The sequence below is a fragment of the Elephas maximus genome, chromosome 18, assembly GCF_024166365.1.
Source record: "Elephas maximus indicus isolate mEleMax1 chromosome 18, mEleMax1 primary haplotype, whole genome shotgun sequence".
NCBI lineage: Eukaryota > Metazoa > Chordata > Mammalia > Proboscidea > Elephantidae > Elephas > Elephas maximus.
This window is the reverse complement of record NC_064836.1, coordinates 72,085,388-72,093,478: the sequence shown is the minus strand read 5'-3', so window position 1 is coordinate 72,093,478 and position 8,091 is coordinate 72,085,388. Positions and strand designations below refer to the sequence as shown.

The window sequence follows — 8,091 nt, the reverse complement described above, 5'->3', positions numbered from 1 at the left end:
TCTAAAGCCATTGGTTGGGATGAAAGAAGGAAGAAAAGAAGATAATTTGCAAATATCTATTCATGGCCGTTCCACTCTGGAAAAATGTTTCATTCATGCTTAGGTCAGAAAGGAAGATTTGAAGGTTTTTCTTAAGGTCTGTCTCATTTGTTTTATTGTATTATTAGCCTTCCTTTTAATTAATATTCAGCCTCAGCAGCATCAGACCTCCGCAACCTAAATGCGTCAATAGTATTCAACATCACTAATCACTGTAACATGGTGGGGATTATGTAGTCTTGCTGTGGGGAACTCCTGTAGGTCCCTTTTTTATTTCACAATAAAAATGAAACGATGACAGTAACTCCTTTTGGGGTGGAATTTCAGCCTTGAGCAGCACTTTGGGAGAATGACCTCAATCTTGTTCATTGGGTTGCAGTAGATTCAGCCCGAGAGGACTCTCAGAAAATCTGGGGAGGGAGGAGCAATAAGATCACTGAGGTTTGGCCATTAATATCATTGGGACCACAGTTGTGAATTACCAACCTGCGATACCTGTACTTGTGGGTTGCTCAATGACGTAATTAAATACATTCTTTGGCAAGTGCTTACTGGTTTAATGTTAAATAGGTACAAAAACCAAAAAACCAAATCCACTGCTGTCAAGTGGATCCCGACTCATAGCAACCCTGTAGGACAGAGTGGAACTGCCCCATAGAGTTTCCAAGGAGCACCTGGTGGATTCGAACTCCTGACCTTTTGGTTAGTGGCCATAGTACTTAAGCACTATGCCATCAGGGTTTCCTAAATAGGTACGGCATAAGAAAATTCGCTTAAGGAACTCTTGATTTCATTGAAGGAAATAAGACATAGAACCATAAATAGTTGGGAAGGGCAGTATGTGATACATATCCAGATGAACATAAGTGGTCAGGAGTAGCAGAAAATGGGAATAAGTAGGACTTGAGAGAGGACCTGAGGGCTAGGAAGGACAAGAAGGAAGGTCAACAGTATGACGCTCTGGGTATGGGGATAGTCAGGCAAAGGTGTGGAGATGGGAAAGAGGACCGTCTATTTCAGGGACAATGAGGAGACTACTAGTGAAGGGAAATGAGGTTGGATAAACAGAAGAGGTCTGATTATGACAGGCTTTAAACTTTAAAAAATGTCATATTTGATATTCCAAAGTCCCTAGGTGGTGCAAACAGTTAATGCGCTTGGCTGCTAACCAAGAGGTTGGAGATTTGAGTCCATCCAGAAGTGCCTCAGAAGAAGGGCCTGGTGATCTACGTCCAAGAAGTCGGCCACTGAGAACCCCGCGGAGCGCAGTTCTGCTCTGACACGCGTGGGCACCGTGGGCTGGGACAGACCTGACAGCAGCTGGATTTCATGGGGACTGTGGTGCAAACGTCCCAGCTGGTGGTCCGAGATGGGTGTGTTTTGGGAGAAGGCTCATGGGCTGTAGTCACATGGGATCACTCGCATTGAGGCCCGAGGAGAAATCTAAAGAAATAAAAATCAAGGTGCACAACTTGGTCTGAGGACTGTATGTCACCGTCGGCGGGAAGGGGTGACCTGAGCACTTCCCGGGATGGTCTGCCCAGACCGGCCTCTGGTTTGACCTGCTTAGATTCCAGCCAGGGTGAAATCTGGGCAAAACTGACGTCACAAGGCCACGCTATGCTGCACGCTAGAGTGGTGCAGGTGGAGACGGGGTATACGACCGTTCAGACTGTCAGAGCACCGAGTAGAGTAGCACGATGCTTTGGAAGCGGCAGGGACAAAATATTTCTCCTTATCAGAGTCAGGGTCAGGGAAGAGCTGGAGTCAATGTAGTCATCATCGGGAGCAAACAGGATCTGCTGAGACATAAGGTGTGCAGCCACAGCATGCCTGCAGTCAGGGGACACCTCCCCTTGACCTTCCTGATGCCTGCTTCTACTCCTGAAAAGTTTTGTACACATACAGTTATGTGCCTCTCCAACTGCATTGCAATATCCTTAAGGACAGCAACCATGGTTTAGGTTTATCTTCTTTATGAACAGTGCTAACACAACAAGTAGTAAATGCTTGCTTGCTGGATTGAAAAAGCCTACCAATCTGCCATGTCATCTTTCAGCCTCCTTATTCTTTTTGGAACTAGAAACAAACACAAACAAATCTAAACTCTGTATTTTAATGACAGCAGTGGAGGTTTCGTTCTAAAGTGGAAGAACGGCTCATATCCACTAGGGCTTTCTATTGCTCCATACATTTCTGGGCACAAACTATTGACCACACAAACTATGGTTGGCTGGATGGAGCCAGGTGAATGGACAGGAAAGTGAGAACGGCTTAAAGTATCAAAACTAACCCACTGAAAGACATCTCCCAGCATGCTTCATTCTTTTCTAAGTGCATCTACTGACCGGAGGGTACACAGATTGCATGAGATGTGACTCTAGTTAATTAATTAGAGTAGAGGCTTAGCGTGAGGTTGTAGGCCTAAAGTCCCTTAACATTCAGATTCATTGAACGCTTCAGCCTCTTTCTTGGGAGAAAAATAGGAATAGCAAATTATTTTGAGAACAAATGCTTTTATGAAAGTACCCTCAAAATCTGCACCCATCTTTCTCAAAAGAGAAAAGTTCATAGTATTGAAACAATGCAACAATGCAAATGATCATTTTGGAATTGTTATGAAAAACATTTTCCAGTTTGTTGTTTAATATCATCACTAAGGAGCAGAGAGGGAGCAGGCCCATTAAAACCACCCTGAATCAGCTAATGGAGATTTGATTGGGTCTTGGCACTGTCAGTCATTTCTGCCAAAGGAGAGACTGTAAGGGTGGTCAGAACATCTCCCTTAGAAGTAGACATCTGTTTGCACACAGCACTGCTCTCTCTGTCTGCCCCTCACACATTAGAACAGTGACATCTGCTCAGACATATGGACAGGAAGTAATCTCAATAGGCAGAAGCTATTGTGGTAATGTTTGAATTAAAAAAAAAAAATTGTCTATCAGTCTTATCTGTTTTTTTTTTTTTTTTTTTTTTTTTAGAGCAAGAAATAGAATGCAAGTAACTTGACTTAATTCAAGTTACTAGGCTCTTATATCTAAATGCACTTGCAACAAAAACTGTATTTGGGAATGGTGGTGATGGTAGCAGTTCATAATTCCTTGAATCTCCTGTACCATTTTAAAAAAAATCTATCCTTTACTTGTTTACTTTTTTTCCTTGAGTATGAAAGCAACACCCAAAGTCCCTGCATATCCATTTTAGTGAGGGCAGTATTCTTGGAGAGAGGATGTTTGACATCTCTAAGATAATTCCGAATTACTTCATCTTCCACTTCTTAGGTAGATTGTGTAAAGTCCAGCGTGGCAAATTCTGGACGAAGAAAGGCTTAAGGTCCTAAGAATTCCTCATAACCAACGTCAATGGAAAATTTTTTGTTTGAGATTGCCTTGATTCCAGTATACCGTTTAATCCACTTGGCCCATCTGTGTCATACTTGTTAAATTCTTTTACTAAATCTGGGCAGACATAACTATAGTGCTCTTTTATGCCATAGCTGTTTGCAGGGATTGCTCTGGAAGAGCTCTCAGCCTTTCAGCAGTTGCTGAATGAAATATATCATAGCTCACCCTGTGATTGGAATGTGCTTACCGCAGCTGCCAATCACTCATCAGCCATGAGAGGGACAGGAGTGATAGCATCTTCCCTGTCTATTGCCGTACCAGTCAATGCCTATTTTCCTACTTGTCCAGGAAGATGCCAATGCACAGCTAGGTAGTAGCCTGGAATATCAAGGTTCTCAAACATTATTTCAGCATTGTATTGATTTCTGCAGTATTCGGTGGAAGTTTAGTCAAAAGAAAAATACTGTTGAGGTGCCTTGGAAGAAAGGCCTGACACCCTGCTTACAAAAGTTCACCTACTTGAAAACGCTATGGAGCACAGCTCTACTCTGCACACACTGTGAGTCAGAATTGACTGAACGAGGATGGATTTTGGTTTTCTCCATAAACCTGTCCATCATGTCATAGTCTTCAACTATACCATGGTGGATTGGCCACTTCATGATATATACAACTTTTTGTATTGGCTCTTACCCAATAAAAAAGTTTTAGGACCTTGACAATTTTCATCACCCTCCTAGAAGACACTGACCCGGTCCCTGTTCCTGGCCTGTTGTTGGGGTCAGCTCTTCTGCGGAGGAGGATGGCTCTCCAGAGTAGTGGAATGAGGCTGGGTGAAATGACAATGCAGTCTAATACAGAGTAAGGCAACAGAGGAGAGATCAAAACAGGCGCAGGAATTGGCTCAGGTCTTTGACGTTGTGGCTGAAGACTTTGTCATCTTGATTCCGTCTCTAAAGAAAGAAGGTTGGTGACCAAAAAATGAGGATCGCATTCTGTATACTATATGTTTGTATAGAGTTGTAGGTGCATATAAGTACTTTGTAAAACTGAATATCAACATACGTATAGTATTTTGTTTTAATTATACTTAAATTATAGCTCACTAGACTGCAAGCTCCATGAAGTCAGGGACTTTGTCTATTTTGTTCACTGCTGTGTCCTCAATATTTAGAACAGTGTCTGACTCATAGTAGATGCTCATAGATGCTCAGTAAGTTTTGAAGGATTGAATGAATCAATTGTTTCAAAGATGAAATTTAGTACAGAAAGAATGCTAGAAATACATGAATCCCAGTGACCTCCTACTACCAAGCAGGCTGGGGAACTATACGATACTGCCCCCTTAACCGGGATGCAAATAAAATTGATATCTTCTATACTAACAAGTTTGGTCTTAAGGTAATTATCTTAATTATTCTCCTGTTCTTTCTTGATGAGAGTTAGTGTCTTAGTTCTCTCTTCTTCCTAATAAAATCAGTTCTTAGATGTTTCATTCATATAAAGTGCAGATAATGTCAAGTGTTCACTGGGTGCTGTTGGGTTGATTCTGACTCACAGTGACCGCATGTGATAAAGTAGAACTGCCCAACAGGGTTTTCTTAGCTGTGATCTTTATAGAAGCAGATCGCCAGGTCTTGCTCCCATGGAGTGACTGGGTGAGTTCAGAACACCAACATTTTGGTTGGCAGTTGTGCACTTAACTATTGTGCCACCAGGTCTCCTTTTAATATCAAATAGTTTATGGTATTACTTTTCAAATGGTATTTGCATTTTTTCAGTTGAAGAGATGATGACTTTGTATGGAATTTGAATCATCATTTTCACAATGGGGAAAGCTGTGTTTGTGTGTGTTTTGCTTTGCAATTCTTATTGACATTAGAAATTTTGAGAAATATTGTGCAAAGTGATTTGATGTAATTAGACCTCTGAATAGAAAAGGAAACTCTTAGTAAAGAGAACCTATCTGTAGGCTTATAAAAGGATAGAATTTGTGTTTCTCTTTTCCTCTTCTTTTTCTTGAGAAGTGCCAAAGAATGGCTTTTCTCTCCTCCAGACTTTGAAGACTATGTTCTATGTGTTGGCATTTCCTCCCCTCGCTCATGAAGGATTTGATTTGATTCTGGGGAAACTAGACCAAGTAGCACTCCATAATCAAACAGCAGGTAATAGCATTTCAGGTGTTTACCTCTTCTGTCTGTGGGCACCGTTGGCCATTACTTCCAGATATCCCATAGGCCACCCAGAGAACGCTGGTGGGGCACATACACGGAGGAAACCACCACTAAGTGACACGTTACTTAGGGTTAGGCAAGTCTTGGTAACCAGCTGCTGACAGCAGTGGTCATATCCAAGTGATGGGGTTTGTCTTGGGTCTAGAGCCCACATCAAACACCCTGCTGCAGTTAAGCAGATTGTCTGCAACAGTAGATTTCATGGAACTGTTTCCTTGTGCTTCTCTGATGCATAGAAATCAAGTGAAAATCTGATTTTGCTTTCTTCAGAGGCTGAAATGTAAAGATTATAAATGTATGTTCCTAACATAAAAAAAAAACATAGCGGCTCTTAAAAACACATTCTATAGCTTAAACCAAATCATTTTCTCCCCATGAATTTCTGCAAGTTCATACCCAAAAATGTTCAGCTAGTAAAAAAAAAATGACTTTTTCCAAAGTCTACACCACCAGACTTATGTCTTCTTCCCATTATTTTTAGACTGAAGTTGTGATATTTCCTCCTTTATTTTCTGTTCAAACGGGAAAATTGGTGAAAATACTTTGTAAGCTGTGAAGTGCCATTTGTGTTTAAATTGCCGTCATTTCCAAGGTTTTAAAAATTGATTTGGCATTATTTACAGCAAGGATATTTTAGTGTTTACTGATTATGTTTCTGGTTTGATTTCATTTCAGCAAACATCTATTGTTCAGGGCATCTGTCTATAAGAAGCAAATTATTCCCTGTGCTCGCATTGCCACATGCTTTCAAGAAAGCCCTCTGTAGTTACCAGCAGAAAAAAAGCCAGAGCTAATTCTGTGGTTCAGGTACTGCCAAAGGCATATCTGCTTAGATCAGCAAATGAAGCCAGGTGGGATTAATTAGGGACTCCATATACTCACGACTGAGGTGCCAGCTTTGTTTTCATTTCTCTGGCTCCCTGGTGCCATTGTTAATCTTGGAATTTTAGGCTGTGACAGTAGAGGTCAGACTCACCACCACTATTAGGGAACTTTGAGGAGTTTTAAGACACTGCGGTGCTGTGGATTACTTAATATGGCCCTTTAGCCATTTTTTTTTTTTTTTTAGCCATAGTCTTTCTAATTCCCACCAAAAGATTGGGTGGGACTAGGCAAATGAGATGCTTGTGGCCCACCAAGGGGATTGGATAGCTTGCTCATAATGTAAATAAGATGCATGGCATGCTTGAGGGGGTGGAGTCATGCAAATATGGTACATGGAACCCTAACGAGGAGATTGGTCAATTTTGTCATTCTGCTAGGCTTAAAATGAATCATCCCAGAGGCAGTAGACCTCACAAGTACCAAGAAAGAAGAGCCAGGAGTGGAGTGTGTCCTCTGGACCCAGGATCTCTGAGTTAAGAACCTTCGAAATCCAGAAGATAGAGGGAGGAACTGTAACACTGGAAATGGCAAGAGACGATGAGAAGTGGCAAAGAATCATGGTAGCAGAGCCAGTAAAGCCATAAGATCAGCAGGTGGGCTTCCAAAGGAGAAGCTGAGTGCCTTCAAGCAGGAGGCTTGCTGGTGAAGCAGAGTGCCTCCGGGCACTTATCAGCAGAGCTAAAAGAGCTTTGTAACTCTTGTCTGAGGGCCAGAGAGAGATCTGCTGAGAAGAGGCTATCGTGATGGAAAAACTTTATCCTGAGCATTTCTGAACCTGAACTATAACCTGTTACTTCCTGTATTAGTTATCTAATGCTGCTATAACAGAAATGGATGGCTTTAACAAAGAGAAATTTATTCTCTCACAGTCTAGAAGGCTAGAAGTCCGAATTCATGGTGCCAGTTCCAGGGGAAGTCTTTCTCTCTCTGTCGGCTCTGAGGGAAGGTCCTTGTCATCAATCTTCACCAGTACAGGGGACCCGGTCCAAAGAAAAATCACATCAGATGACAAAATGGTGGACAATCACACAATACTGGGAATCATGGCCTAGCCAAGTTGACACACATTTCTGGGGGACACAATTCAATCCATAACACTTCCCTAATAAACCCCATAATCGTCAGTATGTTCTGTGAGTTCTGTGTGGCCATTGCAATGAATTATTGGATCCAGCAGAGTAGTAGAGAGCACTGTGGAAGGGACAGTTTGAGGGTGGATGCATGTCTGACCTCTGCCTCATAGGAACCAGCCTTGGGCTCTTGCTCTTGACTCTCCTTCCCCCTGGTGAAGTTAGAGGAGTTCAGACTCCGCTTCCCCCCTCCATTCTTACAGACACCAAGGTCTTCACACCTCCCCGCTACTGCTCTTACAGACACCAAGGTCTTCACACCTCCCCACTACTGCTCTTACAGACACCAAGGTCTTCACACTTCCCCACTACTGCTCTTACAGACGCCAAGGTCTTCACACTTCCCCACTACTGCTCTTACAGACACCAAGGTCTTCACACCTCCCCACTACTGCTCTTAAACCCACGCTTTAAAGGAGTCACTGCATCAGGAGGAGCAGGGCAGTGGGAACATTGTTC

General features: G+C 42.4%; 1 pseudogene; it reads right to left on the bottom strand.

The window, feature by feature from the left end:
• Nucleotides 1–1,706: 1,706 nt before the first annotated feature.
• Nucleotides 1,707–5,600, bottom strand: LOC126061378 (actin-related protein 3C-like; annotated as a pseudogene).
• Nucleotides 5,601–8,091: the final 2,491 nt, after the last annotated feature.